The following is a 26,171-nucleotide window of genomic DNA, read 5'->3' on the forward strand; positions in this document are numbered from 1 at the left end:
GTCGCGAGGCTTCATGCCTTTTTACCAAAGTGATAGTGCAAAAATGCTACTTTGATGGTAAAACTGCAACATAACATGGTCTTGCGTCTTACTAACAATTACGTATGATTCATCTCAGATTCTATGCGACATATTTTTAACCACAAGCAAGACAAATGTCTGGATCTATAGTTCTAACTTGTATCCATAGTGCTAGCCAACTGCACAAATCTGCAGGTTCTTAATTTGTCAACAAACAGTTTGTCAGGGAAATTACCTGATCTTTCAACATTTGCTCAAAATACTATATCAACAAATGCTTTTTATGGACCATTTACAATATGGGTTGGCAAATTGTCAGGCCTAACTGAATTGGGCCTAGGAGAGAATAACTTTGATGAAAGTGATGTTCCTGAAAAAAGGTGATTGCAGTAGTTTATTCTCTTCAGTTGACTATCTGCACAGCATAAGAAGGCAAAGGAAATGAAACGCGCAAATGAGAGGAATACAAAAATATAGCAAGGCAACTATTGGTGTCCAACAAATGGAAGGAAGAATGAAGCTGCAATGCTTTTCTACCTGAAGCTGCTCTTTCTGGCTTATATTCAAGCTAATATTCTGTTAGCACTCACGCTGCAATACATATGAAATATCTAACACCCAATCATGATTGAATGCCACCTTGCTATACCTACAAACTTGTCTGAATAACACAATCAACAATTTATATGGGACTATTTCCTGTAAGAACTGATTAGGAGTGGGCACCACTATCCCAGCCGGAGTAAAGCATGGATAATTGTGAAGAAGAAATTTATTGTGTAGAGCACTAAAGCATTTGCGAAACAAATGAATTGTGTAGTTGTTCCCTTTTTTTCAATTGTCATTCCAATTTTACCCATTATTTAAAGTACTAAATCCGTTCCTTTTTTATTAACATCCTAGAATACGATATATCAGCCTTTCTAAAGTTTAACTGTTAATAATGTTTGTAACTATAGAGGGTCTCTTTGTGAAACAATAAATAATAACATAGTGAAGGACAAAACAGTTCACCTGCAATGCAGGTCTTGAAAATTTCGTTGTGATTGATTGTCTGTCCTTTGGACTTCTTGTGCATATCAATAGATATGTTTAATGAGTACATACATACAAAGTACATAATTGGCAACAGGTGGAATAGTTTGATGTTTAAGTGTGTTCTGCCAAAAAGAAAAAAAAGACTGAAGGATCTCAATATCTGATTTTCTATCCCAATGAACAGACTACGGTTTTGTTACTCTGATTTAATTGTGAGTCTAAGTAAAGTATAATGTTACATGTTTCTGTGGTCAAACTATAATCCAATCTATTTTATTACTGTTAATATTTAACTATCAAATAGATTATGTTTTCAAGTAGCAATAAAATTCTGCTTATGTTCAAAAATCACATGTCTTCCTAGTCAAATTATCCTCCAACCTATTTTTGATAATTGTCAAGTATATAGCTATCAAACATATTCTGGTTTCAAATATCAATAAATCATATTTCAAGCTACTCCTTTTTTTTGGTGAAATAAACATTGTATGAATATTATTTTACAAAATAGCAAAGAAAAAGTAACCTATTTAAATACATATGTGCAAGCTTAGCTAGATATATGAATATAACATAATGCCAATTACAAAGTTATATTAAATGCTTCATTACACCTATTAATAATTGGTACGGCTAGATGTTAGAGGACTGAAAATTGAAGGATCTCAATATTTGCTTTTCTATCCCAATGCACATACTACAGTATCGTTATTTTCCTTCATAAATGCAAATACATATATCTGACATAAATATGCTTTCCTTCGTATAGAAACTAATGCATTCTCAGTTAGTCCTACTGATCAAGAATTGGACTGGTGGGAAATTATTTAAGTGATAATGCACTAAAGAAAGGATCTGCATCGTATTATGATATTTGCATTGCATCTACAATGTAGAAATAAGCCTAACATAATAAGTATTAGGAGAACCTTACCTGGTGTACTTGAACTCGAACTCAGGAAGCGTGTCTAGATGGAGGATGGGGCGCTGGTGGAGAGGCGTGGAGGTGGCAATGGTGGTGGAGATGAGAGGCAGCGGCGATGGAAATAAGAATGAGACATTCTAATACTGAACTCGCCCTTAGTATGCTTTGCAAATGAAACTTTAGTTTCCCCAACTGGCCATCTGTATATTGCAATAGCACTTAAATGAAATCAATTCCAATCCTGGAATAGTACCGTCATTATCAGGCTTCATCACGTGGAGTAAAATTTCTAGTAGTGTTCAACAGTTTAACTTAGGAACTTATTTGGTTTAACAATCAATGAAGCTCGGTATGGTCATTATCAGGCTTCATCATGTGGAGTAAAATTTCTAGTAGTGTTCAACAGTTTAACTTAGGAAATAATTTGGTTTAATAATCAGTGAAGCTCGGTATGCTCTTTGGCTTATCACCATAGATCCAACAATAAAGCTGGTTCTTTGTACAGGACCTGATGCCTATGTGTTTGTGTGGCATTGTGTGTTGAGCTTGTGTATCTAATCGATTTTACCTCTGTTTTCGCATTGAGCACGTGCTGAACACATTCTCTCTTCCTCCGTACTGATTCCTTCATCACCTCCATCACTGCTGCCTTTTCCCTCCACAGCAACCTGATTACCTAACCAAATTATAGTCACCAAGAAACCATTAGCAATGCAAGCAAGTTACGGATGGACATCGGGTGGCAAGCAGCAGCCTCCTGTCCTGTTCATCCTGGTTTCTTCACGGATACCATGACGAGTAGAGCTACCTCACCTATACTTACTTCTCGTTGTCCTTGTTTTCAGCTAGTCGCATCTTGCATCCCCGCCATCTTTCTTGCTTGCGTTGCCCGTAATTGTTAGTCGACGCACCTGGTGGTGTCGACGACAAGCTCCTCCTCTCCATTAGGCACGACGATGGGGGAATGGATGTGGCGACGGCAAGGCACGGGACGGGGAGGACGGCAAGGTGCGACAGCGCTTGGGTGGCGGCCGTCCAGGTCGACCGCTACGCCGGCGGATCGAGCGCTTCAATATTGAAATAGGGGAGACGACGTAGGTCCGGACGGGCGGTGAGGTGTGACACCGGACGGATCAGCGAGGGGAGAAGCAGCAGCATCGTAGGGGTTTGTCACCGACGCCCAGCTGTTACCCAATCCCCGCACGCCGCTGCCGAGCTCCTCGACCCATCTAGCGACACGGAGGAGGAAACGACGTCTAAGAGGGCGGCGCGCCGGCGCGTGGGAGGAGAGGACCCCACCGGCGGATGGGAGGGAGGGAGGAGATCGCCTCCCCGGCGAATTGGGAGAGGATGGTGGTGGAGTAAAGGCCACCGCCGTCGAGCTTGTTCCTGCACGGAGAGCTCGTCCTTGCGCTCCGCCCCGCAGAGACATTTCCGTCGCCTCGAGCCACGCCGTCCCGAGCTGTTGCCGTCGCCGGAGAGAGGAGGAGGAGATGAGAAGCGCCGGCCGGGGGAGGAGAGGCCGAGAATGGCCAGGTCACGGTAGGGACAGAGCTCTTTTGCAGAAAAAACCCTCAAACATGGTATATCACAATGAAGTCCACCACAGCGATCTAACACCGTCGATCCACGATCCGACGGCTGCGAGAGGGGGCGAATGCTGCAATCTCGCCGCGCCACGTGGAGGCCCTATTTGCACGGGAATCCGCGCAGATTTCGATATTTAGAGATGGATCCAAAAAAAATTGAAAGGGTGACTCATCTCCATCATCCTCCTTCAACCTGAAAGTGCATTAATCCCCCTAGTGGGTTTTGGTGATTAATGACAAATATGGTTAAGAGACTAATGAGTTCATTGAGTAACTTCAGGTGCATTAGTCCAAGGTGTAGAAAATGGATGCTTGGAGACCCCCAAAAGTATAAAATCAAAGCGGACCGGAACTCGAGAAGTGCATAGGATAGTTTATTTATTGCAATCGAGTTTTTAGGAAAAACCGTACTATTAAGAGGGGTTCCAGGTGATGCTCTGAGATATGTCAAGTGCTCTTAGTGTGAACCAAGTGACAAGTTTCCCTAGGAGTTATTTTTGCAAATACTCCATCTGTCCAAAAATGCAAGTCCGGGACTTCCTGTCTTCCAGGTTTTGAAGTTCCGGTCTTGTGAAAAAGATTTTCCTAAGTGTGGTCCAGAAATTCCTGTATTCCAGGTTCGGAACTTCCTGTCTAATTTCCAGTTCAAAAATGTGAGTAATGGCTAGATAACGTTACCTAGCCATTATACTTAACCAACTCGTTTCCAGCTCGTTCTTTGGCCATTCCACTTTCACTTTTCGACCCTAGAGCTGTTGCTAGCCTCTCCCAAGTGTTTCTTGCCCTCTCCACTCAATCTAGAGCCTAATTCTTGTGAGAAAGAGAGATTTAGAGTGAGAGAAGAAGATTTGGAGAGGTGTGAAGACTAGGATCTTGGGTGAGCACTTGGGATATCTTGTGGGCTGTCATCTCGGTGCTTATTACTCTTGGAGATGATCTCCTAGACAGTTAGGTGTCGCCCGCGAGAATCCGTTTTATATTGTGGATGTCCCGGGTAAGTTTGTGAAGGATCTCCTCTCCTTCGAAAGGGAACGAGGTAAGTTAATGAAGTTCTTGTGCTGAGATTCTAGAGGTTTTCCAAGTAGAGCAACCTACACTTGTGGCAAATTTCTAGAAGTAAGTTGAGTTGGATTTTGGTGGTCACTCAATTCTAGAAATTTGTCTAGGAGTGTTTGTGGTTGAAGGCTGTGGATTTCCTATGGGGTTTTTTGCACAAGTGAGGCAAGGGGTTAATTGAGACCCAGGTCTTTGGAGCTCCTCAATGGAGAGTAGGATCGCAAGATCCGAACTTCGGGAAAAAATCGCTCTTGTCTCTTTCTGTGATGTTTCTATGGATGTTTTTGTGATCTATCCTCTGCTTAGAATACCTGTGCATCATCTTGTGAAGATTGGCTTAGTCTCCTGTTTCGAAATTTGAATTCCATCCTTGTTCTGTTACCCGGAAGTTCCTGTCCTAGAACACCGGAAGTTCCGGACATGGCAGACCGGAAATTCTGGTGTTCCTTACCAGGAAGTTTCGGGTCTGTTTGAATTTTACCGCTGCGATTTGTTTTTAAGTTTTTAGGGACAACCTATTCACCCCCCTCTAGGCTTCATCAGCATGTTCACAACCCCCTCAAACTTTTTAGCCCCCTCAATCTTTTTTATCTCACTCTTCTTTTCCCTCCCTCTCTCCTTCTATCAGTGGTGATCCAGCGGGGTAGGGGGGATTCGAGTCCCCACGGTACCCACACTAGATCTGCTCCTGAATTCAAAGCTCCGGACTGGTACATTGTAGCAAAAAGAAGTTCAAAGTATCGGAACTAAATTCAACATAAAGAAAAAGAAGTTCAAAGTATCCGAACTAAATCTATTATATTATTAAAGGAATAGAAAAATGAGCCTCCACGTTCGCTCTCATGGCCTAGAAATTCTCACATTAATCGGAGAAAAAGAAAAAGAAAAAGCAGAGTCCATATAGAAATACAATTTAGAAATAGCTAAAATTCAGAATTAAAAAATAAGGAATATTAGAAGAGGAGACTAGAGTCCACATAGAAATACAATTTAGAAATAGTTGAAATTCAGAATTAAAAAAATAAGGAATATTAGAAGATGAGAGTAAAGTCCATATAGAAATACAATTTAGAAATAGTTGAAATTCGGAATTAAAAAATAAGTAGTTGAAATTCAGAATTAAAAAAATAAGGAATATTAGAAGATGAGAGTAAAGTCCATATAGAAATACAATTTAGAAATAGTTGAAATTCGGAATTAAAAAATAAGTAATATTAGAAGAGGAGACTAGAGTCCATATAGAAATACAATTAGAAAATAACTGAAATTCAGAATTAAAAATAAGGAATATTAGAAGTAAAGTATAGAGTCCATATAGAAATACAGTTAGGAAATAATAGAAATTTGTAATTAAAAATAAAGAATATTAGAAGTAGAGTATAGAGTCCATATAGAAATACAATTAAGAAAAAAAATAGAAATTCAGAATTAAAAAATAAGAAATATTAGAAGTAGAGTATAGAGTCCATATAGGAATTTAAAACTAATTAAAATTCGGAATAAACATAATAAAATTAAAAGTAGAGTTTAGAGTCCGTATAAAAATACAATTTACAAATAACTAAAATTCAAAATTAAGAAAAACATGGGAAGAAGAGTTTAAAGTCAATATAGTAATACAATTTAGAAGTAATTGAAATTCGAAATTAAAAATTAAAGAATATTGAAAGATGAGTTTAGAGTCCACGTAGAAATATAATTAGAAATAATAAAAATTCAAAAATAAAAATAAATAACATTGGAAGAAGAGTCTAGAGTCTATATAGAAATACAATTTACAGAAAATTCAGAATTAAAAAAAAGAAATATTAAAAGATGAGTCTAGAGTCCATATAGGAATATATATAATTTACAAATAACTAAAATTTGATATTAAAATAACTAATAACTAACACGTATATAAAATACAATATGAATATTACACATTAGTAGTTTTGAAAAGTTATTGCAAAATTTAAAATTATGTTGTCATTTTAATATATTTGAATAATATAATAAGAAAACATATATGCTATTATATGAGAAAATATAATGATGCGATTGCGCGGGCCACCATGCTAGTTCAACATAAAGAAAAATATAAACCATAAACCGTGCAACACTATGAGAGATAGGGAAAAAGAAGAAAAAGAAAGAAAAATAATTGTCAGAAGTGGGATTTGAACCCACGCCAAACCATAAACCGTGCAACACTATGAGAGATAGGGAAAAAGAAGAAAAAGAAAGAAAAATAATTGTCAGAAGTGGGATTTGAACCCACGCCCTCGTTAGAGGACCAGAACTTGAGTCTGGCGCCTTAGACCACTCGGCCATCCTGACTGTGACGCTTTGTTGGTTTCGTGTTGCAGATTAACAACTGCGCAACGAGGTGTGCTAAAAAACCTCCCAATTTAAAGAAATTAATAATTATGCCCATTGCAATGGAAAAATATTTTATAAACATAATCTCTCCTTTTTTTTAATAGATGACGCCGTTGACTTTTTCTCACATGTTTGAACATTCATCTTATTCAAAAATTTTATGCAAATATATAAGATATAAATTACACTTAAAGTACTATGTGTGATAAAACAACTTATAAGAAAATAAATTATAATTACGTAAATTTTTTGAATAAGACGAATGGTTAAACATGTGAGAAAAAGTCAACGGCATCATCTATTAAAAAACGGAGGTAGTATGATTTTTTGTGCAAATATGTTTTGTCAGATATCTATATCATCCTATGAAAAAAGTTCAGAATTAATTGGAGAGTAGATATAAACTATATATTTATCGCATGCAAAAAAAATATTGGTGTTCAAAATCACGGTAGCATTCTCAACATAAAAATGAGTATGGAGACATTTTACCAGCAATTGGGAAAAAAGAATTAGCACACATCAGCAAATTAATTAATGACAGATGCTATATTAATTAAAAAATACTGCAACAAATTAGCAGTGTCAAACAGTAACTATCCTATATTAACTTTGTGCAGATCTCTCGGTGAGAAAAAGGGAAAAAAAAGAAAGAAAGAAAGAAAGAAAGAACATGCCTAGCCCTTATCGCCACTCGTGCTACCGCTCGTCGGACATCCCCATCTCTCCCTGCAACTGCAAGTCGTTGCCATTCCCAGTTGGCAGTTGCTCGTGACCACCGTGATGATCGGATCCGGCAGCTATAAGCCCGTGGCCGCCGGATCTAGCTAGCGGCCTGGCGGTTAGAGGAGGGAAGAGAAAAGGCAGTGGCGGCGACAGAGAAGGAAGGTGGCGCCGGCGATGGTGAGGAAGGCTGGAGGGAGGAGAGGGCGGCGTGATCCGGATACTGGAGGGAGGAAAGGGCGGTGGGGTCCGACGACTGGAGGGAGGAGAGGACGGCGAGATGCAGCTGTGTTTTGTCCGTCTCGTAAAAAAATTTACATACTTATTAGAAACAAAGTAAACAAATTTTATAGCACTCGTATCACCAAAAGAGAGTAAATAGTTCATCACTGATGATTTGCCAGAAATTTGACGTCCGGCTGATCAGAATCAGCTAAGCAATTCGCCAAAAAGAATTCAAAATTCCAGTGGTCAATCAGTACGCAGGGTGTGAGACTGAGAGACACGCTCACGTGCACCGGCGGCGCGCATTGCCGTCGTCATCCTCGAACAAAATTCGGGGCGGTTGGCGCCGAAGTGTTCGTTGACACCGCGCGCGTAACCGGTACTGGTCATCAGCAGCGCCTCGCCCTTGCGGCAGTTGATCCAGTGCGCGGCGCGCTCGATCGGCGGCGCCAACCAGATAGTCTCGCTCGCCGATGCGCACGCCCAGCCCAGCAGTTGCAAGTCTCCACCGCGCTCGGCGGCACCCAGCAGCCCGCTAGGGCGCTAGAACTCGGCGCCGCCACGGGGCATCGTTGGCGTACTGGTGGTCTGGTGCCATTCCTGATGGAGTTCCGACATGCTTGATTGCGTCCTGTGAGGTGCCACGTTCGCCTGATTCGCCATGAACATCATCGTTACAGGGCCCCGCCCCCGCGCCGGCGCGCGGTGGGCGATGGCAGCGCCATGGCCGCCGCATGTGTTCGTAGAACGGCATGGTGAGATTCCGGCCAACGGCAGCTGCAGTTGCCGAAGACTTTCCACTGGCCGCTCTGAGCCGCGCGCTCCGACCGCATCTTGTCGTACCCGTCTTCCGGTGCCGCCATGCCCTCGTTCGAGCACAACGGGGTTCTTGTCGCCGTCGAACACGTGTTCTTCTGGCCGACGGCGACGCCGCACGCCAACCTTCTTGCAGGAGCCTAGGCTCTTCCACCGGCCGCTCCGCGCCGCGCGCACCAGCTTCATTCTGTCCAACACCCTGTCGGCTGTACTGACGCGCGCGGCGGCTCCGGAGACCGAGCTGGTAGTCGGAGTTGGGGCCGATTGCGGCCGGGACGCGGCGAGACGAGAAATCCTGTCGAGGTCGCGGGCGCGTGCGTTTGCCCCTCGCCGGAGAAGTAGGTGCTAGGAGAGGCCGTCGCGCGCCGGAATTGGGGAGGCTGAGACACAAGTTGAATGCCTCCGCGGTGTGCTTCCTCTCACGCCCCCGATCGCCGAATGCCCGATTCTTGCTCACCTGCAACGCGTGCTTGCGCATGAACAGCGCCGCCCGAAAGCACACTTCCGCCAAGGCCTCCAGCTTTCATTCGATCAAACACCTGATGGGCTAACCTGACGCCGCGAACGCGCCAAATCACCGCCGAAGGAGCGATCCCCTTCCACCTTCCTCTTCCTCGTGCTGAAGAAGTAGATGTCCGCATATGCGCATGCAATCCCCAGGAGCACGCAGACCGTCTCCGGAGAAGAAGAAGGGACAACGATAGCTTGTCGGGCGGTGGAAGTCGAGGATCCGCGTTTCGTGGAAGTCGACGGCGTCGTCAGCACGGTCGATAGGGACGCCGCGGAGCTTGTCGTCGAGGATGTTTAGGAGCTCCAGGTCGTCGGGCACGAAGCGGAAGACGCGTGGGAACCCGTGCTTGTTCATCCCGCTCTTCTTCTCTCCCGCGATCTCCCGGGGCAGGCGCCGCCATGCCTTCGCCTCCTCGATCAACAGGCCTCGGAGGACGGGAGGAAGTCGGTACACGTCGGGTGGCGAGCGCAGCGGCGCCGCCAACCGAGATAGACAGATGGTCGTCGGGGTTAGCGCCGATTGGGGCCGGGACGCGGCGAGACGAGAACTCGTGTCGAGTTCGCGGGCGCGCTTGCGTGTGCTTGTCGTCGAGGATGTCGAGGAGACCCAGGTCTTCGGGCACGAGCCCGTGCTTGTCCGTCCCGGTCTTCTCCTCTTCCCCCCGATCTCCCGCTGCCGGCGCCGCCATGCCCTCGCCCCCTCTATCGGCCGGGCTCGGAGGAGCGGGTGGTGCGCTCGGCGGCGACGGAGACCGAGATACTCGTCTCGGTTGGAGCCTATCGGGGCCTGGACGCGGCGTGGCGAGACGAGAGGTCGTGTCGAGGACTCGAGGTCGGCAAGGGGGAGGTGGAAGTGGCGACGAAGGGAAGGGATGGCGCCGGTTGCGATGGTGGTGGCGGCGCGGGGAAAGGCAAGGCGGAGGTGGTGGGGATTGGGGAATGGGAGGACGAGTCGCCGGCGTTTGGGAAAAGTAGGAGTCCACGCGGGCGCATGGCCGCTTTTGCAAGAAAACGGCGGCGGCGCCACCGCCACGTAGGCAAGATGACCGCATCATCCAAGTCTATCTTTGTATGACATGTGGGCCCAACCAAGGTCAATGTCTTTCACTATAAATGGAGTAACACCCAAGACTTCCCGCTCCGCCTCCGCCACCGCCTCGCCCTCTGCCTCGCGCTCTCTCGCCGTAGCCACCTCCAGCTCTCTCGCCGTAGCCACCTCCATCGTCGTCGCGTTCTCCTGCTGGGCGAGAGGATGCGTCCGGCCATCCCGCCGCCTGTGCGGGGCCAGGGCAGGGGAGCCCCGCGCCCGCCAAGCATCGTGCCGGCGGCGCCCCGTGGTGGAGCGGCGTGGCGTGGAGTACCCCTCTCCATCGGCGTCGATGCGGCCTCTCCGCTGGTGCCCGCGACCGCGAGTACGCATCGGAGGGAGATCGTCCTAGACGACGTTGACAAGCGCCCTCACGTGGATGATGATGCGGCCCTTCTTCTACATATCGGAGTTCGACTTCCTGCGACTGCGACCCCGCCACCGGAGGACGTCGCTGGCGACGACATGATCGACGCACCCCCGCCGCCGCCGCCCCCGCCCATGGAGGTTCAGCTCGGTGCTGACGTGCTGCCTCCTCAGCCGGCTGTGGAGATCGACGACGACGACGTGCGCGACGCACCCCTGCCGCCGGCCACGGAGGTCTTCCACGACGACGGCGCAGCCGCTGCCAAGGCACCATAGTTGCGGCGCGGGAGCAAGCAACACCAAAATCAAAGTCGGTAAAGCACATCGGCTTCCATTCGTTCTTCTAGTCGTCCTGTGTTTTCTGTTGATCTGTTTCGTTCTGTCGATTCAGCAGGCCTGTTTTGCATGGGTGTCTTTTTTTTTTCCTCTTTTGAACAGCTAGTGATCCGAGTTTAGTTTTGTGAAGATGCGTGAGAAAGCATTTTCTTAGTTGTTTTTTGTGTGATCTAGTACTGAATTAGCCCAGAACTACCTACATTTAGTTGAATTAGCACAGATGACCGAACTCTTACATTGTGTGCTAGTGTGGAAATTTTGCCTAAATGAGTATCTGGAATGGGATAAATTCACATCTGTCTCTGATTTCTGTATCTTTTTCCGTCAAATGGATTTTGTTCTGATTGATGCAGGCATGCAGCTTGCTTAACTTTAGTCATGTACGTGTGCTCATCTGCTCTTGTGATACCTCTGTCTTGTATAGTATTAAAAGTTGCTGAATGTTCATACTGGCATTCATCATTTGCTCTTGTGATACTTCTTGTCTTGTATATTTAGTTGCTGACTGATCATACTGGTTAACTGGTATTCATGATGTTCTATAGTCTCCTCCCCTGACTGTTTTACTCCCGTGTCAGGACAATATTTTTCGGGAAGAATTTTCATTTAGTTCCCTGTAATAAGTGCGCACAACTAATGGATTTCAGTCGTTTCCCGGTTTCCGGTTTTGCATTGGTGTCTTAATCAATTCGAGGACAAAAATATAGATACACAATGTAACATCCTGTGGCCCAAAGTTCTCTGGATATATCGGGTACATTGCAGTGCGGAAGCCGGTACAGCGGATCGTCGTCTATCTGACTCTCTCTCTCTCTCTCTCTCCGTGTTCGCGTGTTCGAAGATCGCCAACTGCTGTTGATCGGTTTTAGTTCATCCTGTTCTATTCTGTCGATTGTACATGGGTGCCTTCTTTCTCGTTTTGGCAGATTTGGCGCTGAAAACGCTGTGTACGACTGATTGTTTTGACAGATTTGGCTGCTGAAAACGCTGTGTACGACTGATTGTCCATTGATCACCGTTTGGAAATGGAGTTGATCAGTACTGTACTTGATTTTGCACAATGGCGTCAGGTTTTAACTTACAACGGCGCGCCACTCCAGCGCTGTCGTATCACCGGCGGCGGCTGGCTGGTTCAGAGTTGCAGCGGTGTTGCCTCGCTTCAGATTTCAGTGTGGTTTCAGAGTTTCAGACTTCAGAATGGAAAGAGAGCACCGGAGGGTCTAAGACAAATCCGTTTCTTTGCTATAGAAAGCGTATCACAGGAATACGTAATCTGTGTGCGGGACAGTGGGTGGGGAAGCCGCCGCCACAGAAGCAGCGGTGAGAGTCCAGTTTGCCTCGCCACGCCGCGATCGCGTGGAAGGAGTCGGTTCTAACGATCGAGGGCGGTGAATAATTTGAGGTAGTGGATGGTTTCTCCGCTTCGACTTGTGCTTCTTCTCCAGTCCAGAAACCTGGTTCGCCGACTAGTTCTGCTTCACTGGGTTCTAACGTCTTTGCTTCTAGGAGTTTGATTAGGCTTTAGAGAGCTCACTTGTGTACCCGGTAGTTGTGCGCCGTTATATGTGTTGGAACCGGATCCTCGTCCGACAGCGCTCATCCGTTCGTTCAGCGTCCGACGGAGCTAAGCGCGCGCAGCGGATAGGCTCGGGCGCTCGGCCCACGGCAAAAAAAAAAAAGACAAAATTAGTTCTAGAGCATCGGAAGTTGTCGATTTTAGTTTTATAGCATCAAAAGTTCAAGGCTCATTTTGATAGCACTGAAGTTACCTCCGTTATTTCTGTTTAGCATTCCATCCAAACTCCAGTTAGTTTTCTTTTCTTATTATTATTTTTCAACAAAAAATTAGATCAAACACCAATGGTGGCCCTCTTCCACTTCCTTCTCATCTCGAAACAGCAGTCATACAGGAGCTCAGGCCGGTCAGCCATGGTGCGAACACAGTATGCTGGCTCCACGAGCTCGTCATGTAATACGTGAGCCCTCACGAGCTCATCCGCAAACCGCTGTGTTCATCCGCGCTTGCTAGGTGTGATCTATCCACGTTCTAGCTTTGCCCGGACAGCGCCATCGTCGATCGATCTCGTCTGCCGCGCCGCCATGGCCATGCTAGAGCTTGTTCAAATCTTGCGTGCTCAACCAGGTCCATTTCCTCCGCGGCCGTGCCGCTTCCGAGTTCGTCCGCGTGCACTGCCCTCGGTCTCCCCTAGATGCGTCATCCTCAAGCTCATCCAATCCATGAACGCCCGAAGTGTCATTGTCCAGCTCGTCGCCGGCATTGTCGGGTCCGCACGGAAGCAAAGCCCTCCAGATTATTGTCGGCGCCCTTGAGCTCTCTCCGACATGCTGCCCTCGATCAAGCTCATCCATCGGCCCTCAAATTCGCCCCGAAGCACCACCCTCGCGCTCGTTGCGGGCTCGCCTGAGTGCCGACCCGCTCCTCCTTGCCCTGGATCCGTTGTCTACCGACCCAAGAGCCGCCGCCTCTAGCATGCCAGAACCAGCTGCCACCATCCAAGGCTCCAACTCGCTCAGCGCTATACTGTCATGGTCGAGCTCGCCTGATGCCTTGAAGAGTGGTCAACCATAGGAGGGAGAGCGCAGGAGGAAGAAGATAGAGGTAGGATGGGGTGAGCCGACGGAACTGCTGACGGAATGCTAAAAATAGTAACGGATGTAGTTTTCAGTGCTATTAAAGTGAACCATAAACTTTTAATGCTATAGAATCAAAATCGAAAACTTTCAATGCCATAGAACCAATTTTGCCAAAAAAAAAAAAAGGGCGGCCCACATCTTCCAGTCGACGCCACCACGGAGCCGCAGCCGGCTGTGCCGCCGCGCCGGGGGGCGAGACAAGTGTGGGAGGGAGACCTCTGCCGCCGCCGCCGCCACACGGCCACAGCCCGCGCCTCCCCGACGAAGCCCTTCAGTCGCCGCCTTCTTCCTTGTCCCCAACCAAAATGACTTTCACGACTCCTGCATCGAGATCAATTTGTCATGAAAGAATTCAACCTAGGTGCTGTCATACAAGATGCAACAGGAAAGAAGCAAATTGACCAGAGCAAACAGTCCATTGTTGTAAGATTATTTTTTGAGAGCATCCTTGTTCACAGCAAGAGAGCATTTCTGAAGAATTGGGATGATAAGTTGATGTGAATTCAGATTGAGTCAATATTGAATGAGATCTTCAAAAGTAATTTTGAGTTTGATCATTGCAATCGTGTAAATTGAGATTGCAAAATAAGAAACAAATGTTTTGCCTTGTCCTTTAACTATTCCTATAATCCTATTTAGGAGTTAGGACTTAGGACATGGGCTGCGGTTCAGACTTCAGAAAACTTCAGGGCAAGAAGCTTTGGATGGTGAATACTTCACATCAAAATTCATTCTTGTGCTATACTGAAGTCTCAATCTCTTCAGCCATAATGAATTGAAATTTTTTTTGATGCAATTACAATGTACGCATTCTCAAATCAACACAACAATCAATCTGAAATTGACAAAGAAAATCAATCATCAAATTTCTTATCGACTCACAAGTCACAATCCCAATTTACAATCTCCATTATCAATTTACAATCAATCTGTTGCTGACTTGCAGTCGACTTCCAATTCAGAAGCATGAAAACTGAAACTATCAATCAGTCAGCAACCACAAACAACAAGTCTGAAAGTGTATATAACCTGCTGCTACTACTGCTAGCGAATTAACAAGAGTCGCATTGAACTTCTATGCAGGGATGATTTGGAGTAAACTTTCGGCTTCGACAAGTACGGCTACATGCTCAAGGAGCAGCTCCTCAACGATGCCGTCACCGGCGGCGCCCTCGTCTGTCGTTTCCATCGTCAGCGAGAGCAACATCGGCGAGACGACGCTCGTACGCAAGGTGTACTAGAGTCCCGAGGTGGTGTAGCGAAAGGTTCGGTGAAGGCGTCGTCGTCGAGGCAGGCCCCGACCTCCATGCTGCTGGATGCAGCAGGGCTCTCGATAGGGGAGGACGAGGGGTGAGGCCTGGTGGGGATGGTGGCGTGGCGGCGAGGGGAGGGGCTTCCTTGGGGATCAGCTCCACCCCCGCCTGCGCCGGAGACGACGTCGGCAGCGAGCGGCCGACGGCCATGGGGAATCAGGACACAGACAGAAGTTGGATGGGGAGGAAACGAGCTCTTTATTCACTTATATTCATATATGGGCCGACCCTGATTTCTCTGGCTTGGCCTGCGCACGAGCCCGATCGGCCATCTTGATTGTTCTGTCCGTCCGATGAGAGATGGACGACGCAGCTGCGCCCAACGTCCCTCTGACGTAGCGAGCGCTACGTCAGAGGATCTGGTTCCCTATAACACTTATAGGCATGTTGATTTCTGATAGGGGAAAAAGGGAAATGATGGATTACTAATATACACTTTGTAGAAATGTACCTCGGAGTAATACATGCCAGCAATAAGCTGGTGGGTTTTTCCACAATCAAATGGGGAAAAATGTTAAAGAAAAAAGGAAAATCCAAAAAAAAATGGACGGTGAATTAAAGATAAATAAATAAAAGGTTAATTTGATCCATGTCATTGTAACTTTACCGATCCATCATCCGGTTGTGCCTCTGGTTGACTCTTCTCCACCTCCTAGCCATTGCCGACATCATCTTCATCTCCTCCCGTGAGCTTCGCTGGCCGACTCTTCTCCACCTCTCCTAGTGATGAGCCCATGACTCATCAAGATGTTCATGGAGACATGACTAGCGATAATTCAATTATTGTAGCTGGTAATTCTCTAATATCATCTGGTCTTCAATTTGGAGCTATTTATTTTGATGAGAATTATGACAAAAATATGGAGAAATTTACTAGCTACAATAATTGAATTATCGCTAGTTATGTCTCCATGAACATCTTGATGAGTCATGGGCTCATCACCTAGCAAGGCCATGCCTCCCCCTAAACTTTAGCGTGCTCCCTGGCTATTGCTGCTGCCATTCTTCACCTCCTCAATGTCTCCTCCCACCTCCTAGCGTGCTCCCTGGCCGTTGCCGTCGCCATTTCTTCACCACCTCCTTGGTGTCCACGTTTGGTTAGCGAGGTGTACTAAAATATCCTTCCCGGAAATGAAAATAGGAATAAGTTCACATTGGGTCCTTCTATTTGTCGTCCAATTCGATTTTCGTACTTTGACCACAAAACTGGGCACAAACCGTCCCCCAACTTATAAAACCGGGTAAATGTGGTCCTATGGCAGTATGGAGGGCGGTATCGGCCTACGTGGCACATTGACCATCCTACGTGGCGCGCTGACCACGTTTCTCCTCTCTTTTTTACAGCGTCGCGCACGCACCAGTGGTCCTCGCGGCGGAGCGGGAGCAGCGTTGGATGGCGGGAGCGGCCGCCGCGGTGCTCGCGGCGGAGGACGGCGGAGCGCGGCCCATTCGAGCACGAAGATGGCGGCGCCGAGGCCGCCGACGAGCTTGAGGATGACCTCGCCGTCCTCCTCCCGGACGTAGGACCGCAGCTCGGCGAGGAAGTCGCCGGCCTGCGTGAAGGTGAGCAGCGCGGCGGCGCCCTGGAAGATGGCGGTGACTACGGCGGGAGCGGGAGCAGCGGAGTATACTCACCCAACACCAGGTTCAAGTCGTTCATGTAAGTTTCTCCGCCATGAATCACCTGGTCCATGGCATGCTGTTTGATTGATTTTTGTGACTGTTCTGATGTTTTGTTCGTCTTCGTCTGTTTCCAGTTCCACCTCCTGAAGCAGAGGCAGCTGTTGAAGCAAAAACGGGAGCAGCAGCTCGCCGCGGCAACAGCGGCGACGTGGGGCACGCACCGCGCCGGCGTCGGCCCGCCGCTTGGTCTGAACTCGTCCGGCTGGCCGCCGCTGCAGAAGTCCCACCAGCAGGCGTCGTCCGCGGCCGGCATGCGCGCCGTGTTCCTCAGCCCTCCAGGAGGCAAACCGGAACGCACGGGCACCGGCGTGTTCATCCCCCGCCAGGGCGGCGCCCCCACTGAGCCCAAGAAAAAGCTAAGTGCACACCTCCTCTGAAGCAACGCAATGCTCACCACCCAGAAGCGGGTGCAGCCGCTGCCGACGCATGCCGCTGCACGCCGTCCTCCTCCCGGATGTAGGACTGCAGCTCGGTGAGGAAGTCGCCGGTCCGTGTGAAGGCGAGCAGCGCGGCGGCGCCCTGGAAGATGGCGATGAGGACGGCGGGAGCGGGAGCAGCGGAGGACGACGAGGACAGAGGGAGCGGCCGCCGCGGCGCTTGCGGTGGAGGACGGCGAGGACATAGAAGCCGGAACCCTCGTGCGAACGGCGGCGGTGAGGTCGGTCCCCTCCTCGAGGGGGACGCGGCGCGCACGGCATGGGCGCGCGAGCGAGGCCAAGATCTGCTGCCGCACGAGGCCCACCCGGTCGGCGACGACGACCCGCAGCTTGCGGACGCCGAGGAAGGGCTGGACGGTGACGGTGCCGAGGTCGACGGTTTGGTCGCCGTCGACGAAGACGACGGGCAGCACGGCCGTGGGCGGCGGCGGCCGCGTGCTGGTGGTTGAGCGGCGCGGCGCGCCCGCGGAGTCAGAAGACGCAACGAGGAAGAAGAGGGAGAAAGGGAATGATATGTGGGGCCCACGTGGGCCCCACCATATTTATTTTTTGTCGCTGACATGTAGGCCCATGTGGGCCCTGCTATTTTAAAATTATTCTTTTGTGTGTAGCTGACAGGTGGGCCCATAGTTTTTATTGTTTTTTAAGATATAATTGCCACGTAAGCGCCACGTCAATGTCACGTGGAACAGAGACCTAGTCAAACAAGCCACGTAGGCGCCACGTTAACGAAAACCACCTTCAAAACCGCTGAGGGACCATGTTTGCCCGGTTTTCGTAAGTTGGGGGACGGGTCGTACCCGGTTTTGCGGTTAAGGGACGAAAATCGGACTGGGTGACAAATAGAGGGACCCAAAGTGAACTTATTCCATGAAAATATGAAGTATGAGGCGGTCATGGCCATTCAGCCCATATATGGCCCATGGGGCCTAACAATGGGGAAAAATATATAGTGCAAACCATATATACAGGAAACTTGGAAACTACCGTTGGATCGAGAAATGGACATCCGACATTCATCCACATCACCATGAGTTAAAATTTAACTCGCAGATTCACTCATAAGTTAAAATTTTACTAGGAGTTAATTTTTAACTCATGGTGATATGGATGAATCTCGAACGTCCATTTCTCGATCCAACGGTAGTTTCCAAGTTTCCACTACATATGTGGTTTGCACTACATATCTATCTATTATATTATTAAAGGAATAGAAAAAGGAGCCTCCACGTTCGCTCTCATGGCCTAGAAATTCTCACATTAATCGGAAAAAAAGAAAAAGCAGAGTCCATATAGAAATACAATTTAGAAATAGCTAAAATTCGGAATTAAAAAATAAGGAATATTAGAAGAGGAGACTAGAGTCCACATAGAAATACAATTTAGAAATAGTTGAAATTCGGAATTAAAAAAAAAGAATATTAGAAGATGAGACTAGAGTCCATATAGAAATATAATTAGGAAATAACTGAAATTCGGAATTAAAAATAAGAAATAATAGAAGTAGAGTATAGAGTCCATACAGAAATGCAATTAGGAAATAATAGAAATTTGGAATTAAAAATAAGGAATATTAGAAGTAGAGTATAGAGTCCATATAGAAATAGAGTTAAGAAAAAAAATAGAAATTCGGAATTAAAATATAAGGAATATTAGAAGTAGAGTATAGAGTCCATATAGGAATTTAAAACTAACTAAAATTCGGAATAAACATAATAAAATTAAAAGTAGAGTTTAGAGCCCGTATAAAAATACAATTTATAAATAACTAAAATTTGAAATTAAGAAATACATAAAAAGGAGCCTCCACGTTCGCTCTCATGGCCTAGAAATTCTCACATTAATCGGAGAAAAAGAAAAAGAAAAAGAAAAAGCAAAGTCCATATAGAAATACAATTTAGAAATAGCTAAACTTCAGAATTAAAAAATAAGGAATATTAGAAGAGGAGACTAGAGTCCATATAGAAATATAATTTAGAAATAGTTGAAATTCGGAATTAAAAAATAAGAAATATTAGAAGAGGAGACTAGAGTCCATATAGAAATACAATTAGAAAATAACTGAAATTCAGAATTAAAAATAAGGAATATTAAAAGTAGAGTATAGAGTCTTCGCAATGGCAATGTTACGTAGTAGCTCGTGGCATCATGCGTGCTCTGCTTGCCAATGCTACCAGGCAGCGACCTCCATGGTGAGCGTTCCGAGACTCCGACCACAAACCCCTGTCAAGCCGAAGGAGACGTCAGCCCCTCGCTCTCCCTTTGTACCGAAAGAAACAAATCTAGTATTGGATGTGATATATTTTAGTACAATGAATCTGAACAGAAGTATGTCCCGATTCGTTGTACTAGGATGTGTTACATCCGGTATTAGGTTGGTTTTTTATGGGACGGAGGGAGTACATATGATGCGCTCGGCTCCGTATGCGAGGCGAGAGATAAGATCCCAGCCAGAAACGATACGTTTGCGTGGGTAGGTGCTAGGTGAGGCCGTCGCCCCAGAATTGGAGAGACTGAGACAGAACTTGAATGCCTTCGCGGCGCGCTTCCTCTCGCGCCCCATCACCGAATGCCTGATTCTTGCTCGCCTGCAACGCATGCTTGAACATCGCCTGAAAACAATTTCAGAGAGCTGAGTATCCTAACCAGCTAGCCCACGCGAAGGGCCCTGCTAAGTGCAAATTCTTTCTCTGGTTTGCATTTCAGTAGCACTGTTGGACAACTGATCGCCTTCAGAAGCGTGGCATTGATAGCCACTCAGGCTACCCCTTTTGTGCTCAAGAGCTTGAGACGGCGAACCACATCCTCCTCGACTGCGTGTTCGCTCGTCAGGTCTGGTTACGGGTGCTGTCGCCTCCTGGCTGGACTGCCCTCTCTCCCCTCCGTGGCAGCTGGCTACAGGACTGATGGCCATCTTCTAGGGCCTGTTTACCTGATCATCTTCGTGCCAGCTTCGACTCTCTGGTCCTCCTAGTCTCAAAGCAACTGTGGAAGGAACGTAACTCCAGGGTCTTTGATTCTGTGCTTTCTTCGGTCTCAGTGGTCCTAGAGTCCATTCTTTTGGAGGGCCGGTTGTGGTCATTAGCGGCCATCGCTTCCTTTGGGGAATTGTTGGGAGCGTAGAGTGGCTCTGCCCCTTCTCGCTGTTTGGAGTAGAGTTATCATCGTCACGACTTTTTCCTTTTCTTCCTTTTTTTTATCTTTGTTTTCTTCCATCCTTAGCATAGGCTGGTCTGGTTGAGTGCGTCGTGTAACATAAACTCTATTCTTCTAATATATTGACGTGCAATCTTTTTGTGCGTTCGCGAAAAAAAAACAATTTCAGAGAGCCCTCCTATGGTGAACAAAAAGATTAACCCCACAAGTGTAGCACTAACTGAAATTAGTTTTCTTGAAGGTAATTTTTACCAGTTTTGCCCCCCCCCCCCCGCCCCCCCCCAAGAGAAGAATCTAACCGTCTCACTATTTCCATCCGACGGTTGAGATTTGACGTGCTACCTGGCCCCACGTGTCAGTGAGATATTGTTAAAGCATAACGAATTAGACCTCGTCATTTCTCCCTTTATATAACGGGTCCTCGTCCTCGAGCGTTCGAAGCCTCACGTAGAACTAGCTAGTTAAGTGCGTTACAACACCAATGGCCGAAAAAAAAAGAGTAAACAGTTCATCACTGATGATTTGCCAGAAATTTGACGTCCAGCTGGTCAGAATCAGCTAAGCAATTCGCCAAAAAGAATTAAAAATTCCAGTGGTCAATCAGTACGCAGGGTGTGAGACTGAGAGACGCTCACGTGCACCGGCGGCGCGCATTGCCGTCGTCATCCTTGAACAAGAACGCCAGGTGATTCTTCGTATCCGTAAAGCAGCTGGTCCAGTTCGTCGCCTCCCGGTCCCGGGACGTCGATGCACTGCGGCGGCGGCGGCGGTGGCGCCAACCAGATAGTCTCGCCGATGCGCACGCCCAGCCCAACGGCAGCTGCAGTTGCCGAAGACTTTCCACTGGCCGCTCTGAGCCGCGCGCTCCGACCGCATCTTGTTCGTGCCCGTCTTCCGGTGCCGCCATGCCCTCGTTCGAACACAACGGGGTTCTTGCCGCCGTCGAACACGCGTTCTTCTGGCCGACGGCGACGCCGCGCGTCAACTTTCTTGCAGGAGCCTGGGCTCTTCCACCGGCCGCCCCGCGCCGCGCGCACCAGCTCCTACACCTTGTCGGCTGCCCTGACGCGCGCGGGTGACGACGGTACACGCGCGGCGGCTCCGGAGCTTGTCGTTGAGGATGTCGAGGAGCTCCAGCCTCCTCCAGGTCGTCGGGCACGAAGCCACGAAGCGGAAGACGCGCGGGAACCCGTGCTTGTTCATCCCGTTCTTCTTCTCTCCCCCGATCGATCTCCCGAGGCAGGCGCGCCGCGCGCCATGCCCTCGCCCCCCGATCAACGGGCCTCGGAGGACGGGAGGAAGTCGGTACGCGTCGGGTGGCGAGCGCGGCGGCGCCGCCAACCGAGATGATCGGCGGGGTTGGCGCCGATTGGGGCCGGGACGCGGCGAGACGAGAACTCGTGTCGAGTTCGCGGGCGCGCTTGCGTGTGCTTGTCGTCGAGGATGTCGAGGAGACCCAGGTCTTCGGGCACGAGCCCGTGCTTGTTCGTCCCGGTCTTCTCCTCTTCCCCCCGATCTCCCGGTGCCGGCGCCGTCGGCCATGCCCTCGCCCCCTCTATCAGCCGGGCTCGGAGGAGCGGGTGGTGCGCTCGGCGGACGGCGGCGACCGAGACCGAGCTACTCGTCGGGCCGGGGTTGGCCTGGTCGCGGCGCGGCGAGACGAGAGGTCGTGTGAGGTCGGCAAGGTGGAGGTGGAGGTGGCGACGAGGGGAAGGGATGGCGCCGGTGGCGATGGTGGTGGCGGCGCGGGGAAAGGCAAGGCGGAGGTTGTGGGGGAATGGGAGGACGAGTCGCCGGTGTTCACGCGGGCGCATGGCCGCTTTTGCAAGAAATCGGCGGCGGCGCCACCGCCACGTAGGCAAGATGACTGTATCATCCAAGTCTATCTTTGTATGACATGTGGGCCCAACCAAGGCCATTAACCCGCCCCACAAGTGTAACACTGACTGAAATTAGTTTTCTTCAAGGTAATTTTTACCAGTTTGCCCCCCCGAGAAGAATCTAACCGTCTCACTATTTCCATCCGACGGTTGAGCTTTGACGTGCTACCTGGTCCCACGTGTCAGTGAGTTATGGTTAAAGCATAACGAATTAGACCTCGTTATTTCTCCCTTTATATAACGGGTCCTCGAGCGTTCGAAGCCTCTTCCTCCCGCTTCCTCGCCTCGCCAAGAACACCCTCCCCCTCCCCTCCGCTCCACGCCTCCACCATTTCGAGAAATGAATCGGATAGGAGTCGGTGCGGGTGCTCCACTGCCCGTCGATGGACGCGGCAAGGGCAGGGCACCTCGTCCTTCCTCGGTGCGGTTCCCCCTCAAACGGGAGTTCGCCGGGGAAGCCACTCTCCGTATGGCCCGTGCACGCGTTCCCCGCTCGGGCTAGAAGCACGGCGAGTGCGGGTGACGGCGAGCGATCCGCCCATCAACGATTCTCTGGAAGGCGTCCGTGAGCTCTTCGCGGAGGCCGACGATCCCAACACCGCGCCCACCGGAGGCAACGGCTCCGACAAGCCCGAGGACGCGGCCCCCGTTGAAGACGTCGTCGACGAGACCCCCCCCCCCCCCCCCCCCCCAACATCCTCTCGGATGAGGATGCCGTCAACTCCCCTTCAAGGTCCCCTACCCCGCGCCCACCAGATCAGCCGAGGTATCGGGAGTTCGGGACATGGAAGCGGCGGAGGCGGCAGCGGCGGTGGCGGTGGCGGTGGCGGTGGTGGTGGCGGTGGCGGTGGCGGCGGCGTCTTGGCCGTTGGGGGCGGCTCCACCGACGACGGCCATCGGCACCGCCTCCGCAGCTTTTTCTCTGAGCTGGACAGGCGCCGCGGCCGGATACATCCATCTTCGGTGAAGTTCTCCGGTGGAGTCATGGGGTGCTCTCTAGTCTCTACAGCACGCCCATGTTCCTGCGGCCCTGGAGGCGACGCCGTCGACCACAACAGCGATGGCCACGGAGGTACTCCTCCTCGGCGACGCTCGTGCTGGAGAAGAAGCAGTCGACGACGACGAGGGCCTCGTGGAGGAGCCCCAGGCGGCGGAGAATGTCGGCGCGGCCGCGCCTGCGGCACCTTAGTTATCGTCAACCTCAAGCCTGATGGAGATGGTTAGAGCAGCATAGTCTTTGTTCTGAGTTCTGACCTGGTTGATTTTTTTTTCTTTTCTCTTTTGTGCGATTCATTTGGACGAAAGCATGAGTGTTCGTCCCGTTTGCCTTTTACTCCGTTTCGCGCGAAGTGAAGGGAAGTAGCCCTCGTTCTGTCTCCTATTTCGCCGCCACCGCCGCGCCCGGATCCCCCTCTTCCTCTCCGCTTCCACCGAGCCCAGAATCCCCAGAACCCCAGAATCCCGCGGGCGGCGAGACGGGTTTAGGGTTTAGGAGGGCGGCCCCCTGGGGCTCCGCCGCGACCTCCTTCGACGAAGGGCTCCGTGCGCGTTGGGGCGAGGGCCAAGTGCCGCGCTCTCCACGGTCGGCCCGCGGAGCCGGAGGGGGGCGACGCGGCCGCGACCACGGCGAGGTCCGCTCCTGGCGGCTGATTTCAGGGTCTGCACCGCGCTGAATCCGAGCAGGGTTCTCCGCTATTCTTGCGAGAAGATGATAGGGTTTTCCCCTTTTGCGCCTCTCTGGATTGTGATGCAGTAAGTTTTTTCACTTCCTGCTGTTTTGGGTTTTATTGATTCAAGCTGAGGGATCATGGGATGAGCAAACTACAGTCCTGCTCAAGAATGAGGTATGCCTATGCCGATTCAGTCCGATTCTGCATTCTGGTTCACTGCTGATCATGTTCATTATCTGTCAATTCACTAGTATGATGTCAGTTGAGTCAGATCAGTGGACTGGCAACTTGTGAAGTTGTGACCTGGCCATTGTCGATTTGTTAGAATTGCATCCCCCGTTCTGTTTGTAATGACAATCTCTTAGCATTGTTCAACCTATCTATGTAGAGCATCTTTGTGGTCCAGCAAAGAGTACCGGCTGGTACTGGTACTGCTCGGTGCCAGTACACATCTGGCCGTTCATTCCTGTATGGGTAGGATGGGGAGAAGAAATTCACTCGGCGCTCGCTCGGTCCTTCTCCTTCCACAGCCGCGCTTGCGCCCTCAATCCATCGTCCCCACGCGCTTCCTTCCGCCCCCACACGCTTCCCTCCGCAGTAAAATTGATTTCTCCTTCTCCGCCGCCGCCCAACCCTAACCCCCCATATCATCATCCGCGTCGTCCTTCGTCGCTCCTCGGCTCAAGGGTTCAACTCGAACTCACGGCACAGGAGCATGAACACGGCGACGGCGGCGGCAGAGGATAACGGCGGCGGCGGCGGCGGCAGAGCAACATGGCAGCGAAAGGCAAGGAGAGCAAATACTAGGGTTCGAGCGAGTTGCCACTTGCCAGCCCCGATCCATCCCTCCTGATCCATCCAGTAGCAACGCGAAGTTACAATAATACCCTTCCAACCAAGTTGTCTGGGCGGTACCGCATCAGGGACATTCTTGGTACCGGGAGGTACCAAACAATCCAGCCGTTGGATCGGGCCAGATCCAACGGCCAGCATTCGGTACCGCCCGGTACCATTGGACGGTAAAAACTCTCATCTATGTAAGGCAACTAAACAATACAGAGTGGAGAGATTTCAACCCAGAGAGTTATTTTATGGTTATGTTCTCAAACCGGATCAAGAATTCCAATTTTTTATCACATAGGCAAGCATGGTAGATATTTGTAAGAATCCATACATTTCCAGAAATATTTGATGTTAGAGCAACTGGGAGAGAGAAGTCATTAAAATATGTTTGTTCCCTTCTAACTGTACTTCTGACCGGACAATCAGTAAACCTCCCAAATTTCCTTGAGATGGTAAGAACACGAACTTGTTCAACTGAGCTGGGTAGAAATTTTTAGTATATGTTGCCTCAATTGTTTTTCTTTGTTTCTTGAAGGCAGATGATGTTATAATTAGAATCACTGATTTTATTTTCTGATTGCATTCCACTTATCAGCAGAATGAATGCCTCTAACATTCCAACATGGAATATTGAAATTTTTGATTCATTGTCAATGCTTGTTGTTCAGAATTAAAATTTCTGATATCTTTCAAAAGACCAGAAGTGAGCAGATTTTAGACAGCTAGTGTGTCTTCCACAATTATGCATATAGGAGTGGACCAGAAGAAATAACATTGATGTTATAAAGGATTCTCTGGATCTTGTACCTGTGGTAACATATGCTGGAGATACTGCATTTCAGATTCACTGCTTGGAGCGATCAACATATACCCTTGAAAGTTCTGTACAAAGAAAGATGCATTGCATAGTGATATCTCGTGATCTAGCTTGTATAATTAAGTGAACGACAGATAAACGGTATACTCTTGAGAGGAGTTTTGTTCATTCCATATTATCTTTCTTTTGTGCAGTTATAGTTATTATATACTCTTATGGAATTATTTTGATTTATTATACTTCATTGCTTCGTCTGTATATTCTGTTGTTTTTACCTTACAATTACAGGCCAAACTTCTTACTAAACTTCCTTTTTTTTACGCAAAAGGTAGAGAGGCTCTACCTTATTACCATTGTATTAATGGTGGTCAATGGTTTACATGGCCAAGTGGCCAATTACAAAAGGAAAGGAAGAGAGAAAATACAGAGGTAAAGGGGAACGAAGGAAGAAGATAGAAGAGAAAAAAGAAAGAAGAAAGAAAGAAGAAATAAGAAAGAAAATGAAAGAGGGAAAGAGTAGCATATGAATACAATTGTCTGCATATTCTGGGTGAGCAGCACTGTGATCATCTAGTTCAGTTTTGTTATCCGGCCTTGAATTTGCGATCGATTTGCTGTTTTGACACGGTTCTCCCATAAGTTCAGACAGTTTCTTGTTGTCTGC

At 48.7% G+C, this 26,171-nt stretch overlaps 1 long non-coding RNA gene and 1 other non-coding gene across 3 annotated transcripts; both read right to left on the minus strand.

Annotated features, from left to right (window-relative positions):
• Positions 1-171: 171 nt before the first annotated feature.
• Positions 172-3,533, minus strand: LOC136351252 (uncharacterized). 2 transcript variants are annotated; one of them, XR_010737156.1, is made up of 4 exons: positions 2,798-3,533; positions 2,553-2,660; positions 1,994-2,184; positions 172-436 (listed from the first exon to the last, which is right to left on the minus strand). It is a non-coding gene; the product is annotated as an uncharacterized lncRNA (long non-coding RNA). The 2 variants fall into 2 exon arrangements; XR_010737157.1 differs by having other exon boundaries at positions 172-391; positions 2,798-3,531.
• A 3,331-nt stretch (positions 3,534-6,864) lies between these two features.
• Positions 6,865-6,948, minus strand: TRNAL-CAA (transfer RNA leucine (anticodon CAA)). Its single transcript has one exon. It is a non-coding gene; the product is annotated as a tRNA-Leu (tRNA).
• Between the last annotated feature and the right edge of the window lie 19,223 nt (positions 6,949-26,171).

Source organism: Oryza sativa, chromosome 10, assembly GCF_034140825.1.
Source record: "Oryza sativa Japonica Group chromosome 10, ASM3414082v1".
Taxonomy (NCBI): Eukaryota; Viridiplantae; Streptophyta; class Magnoliopsida; order Poales; family Poaceae; genus Oryza; species Oryza sativa.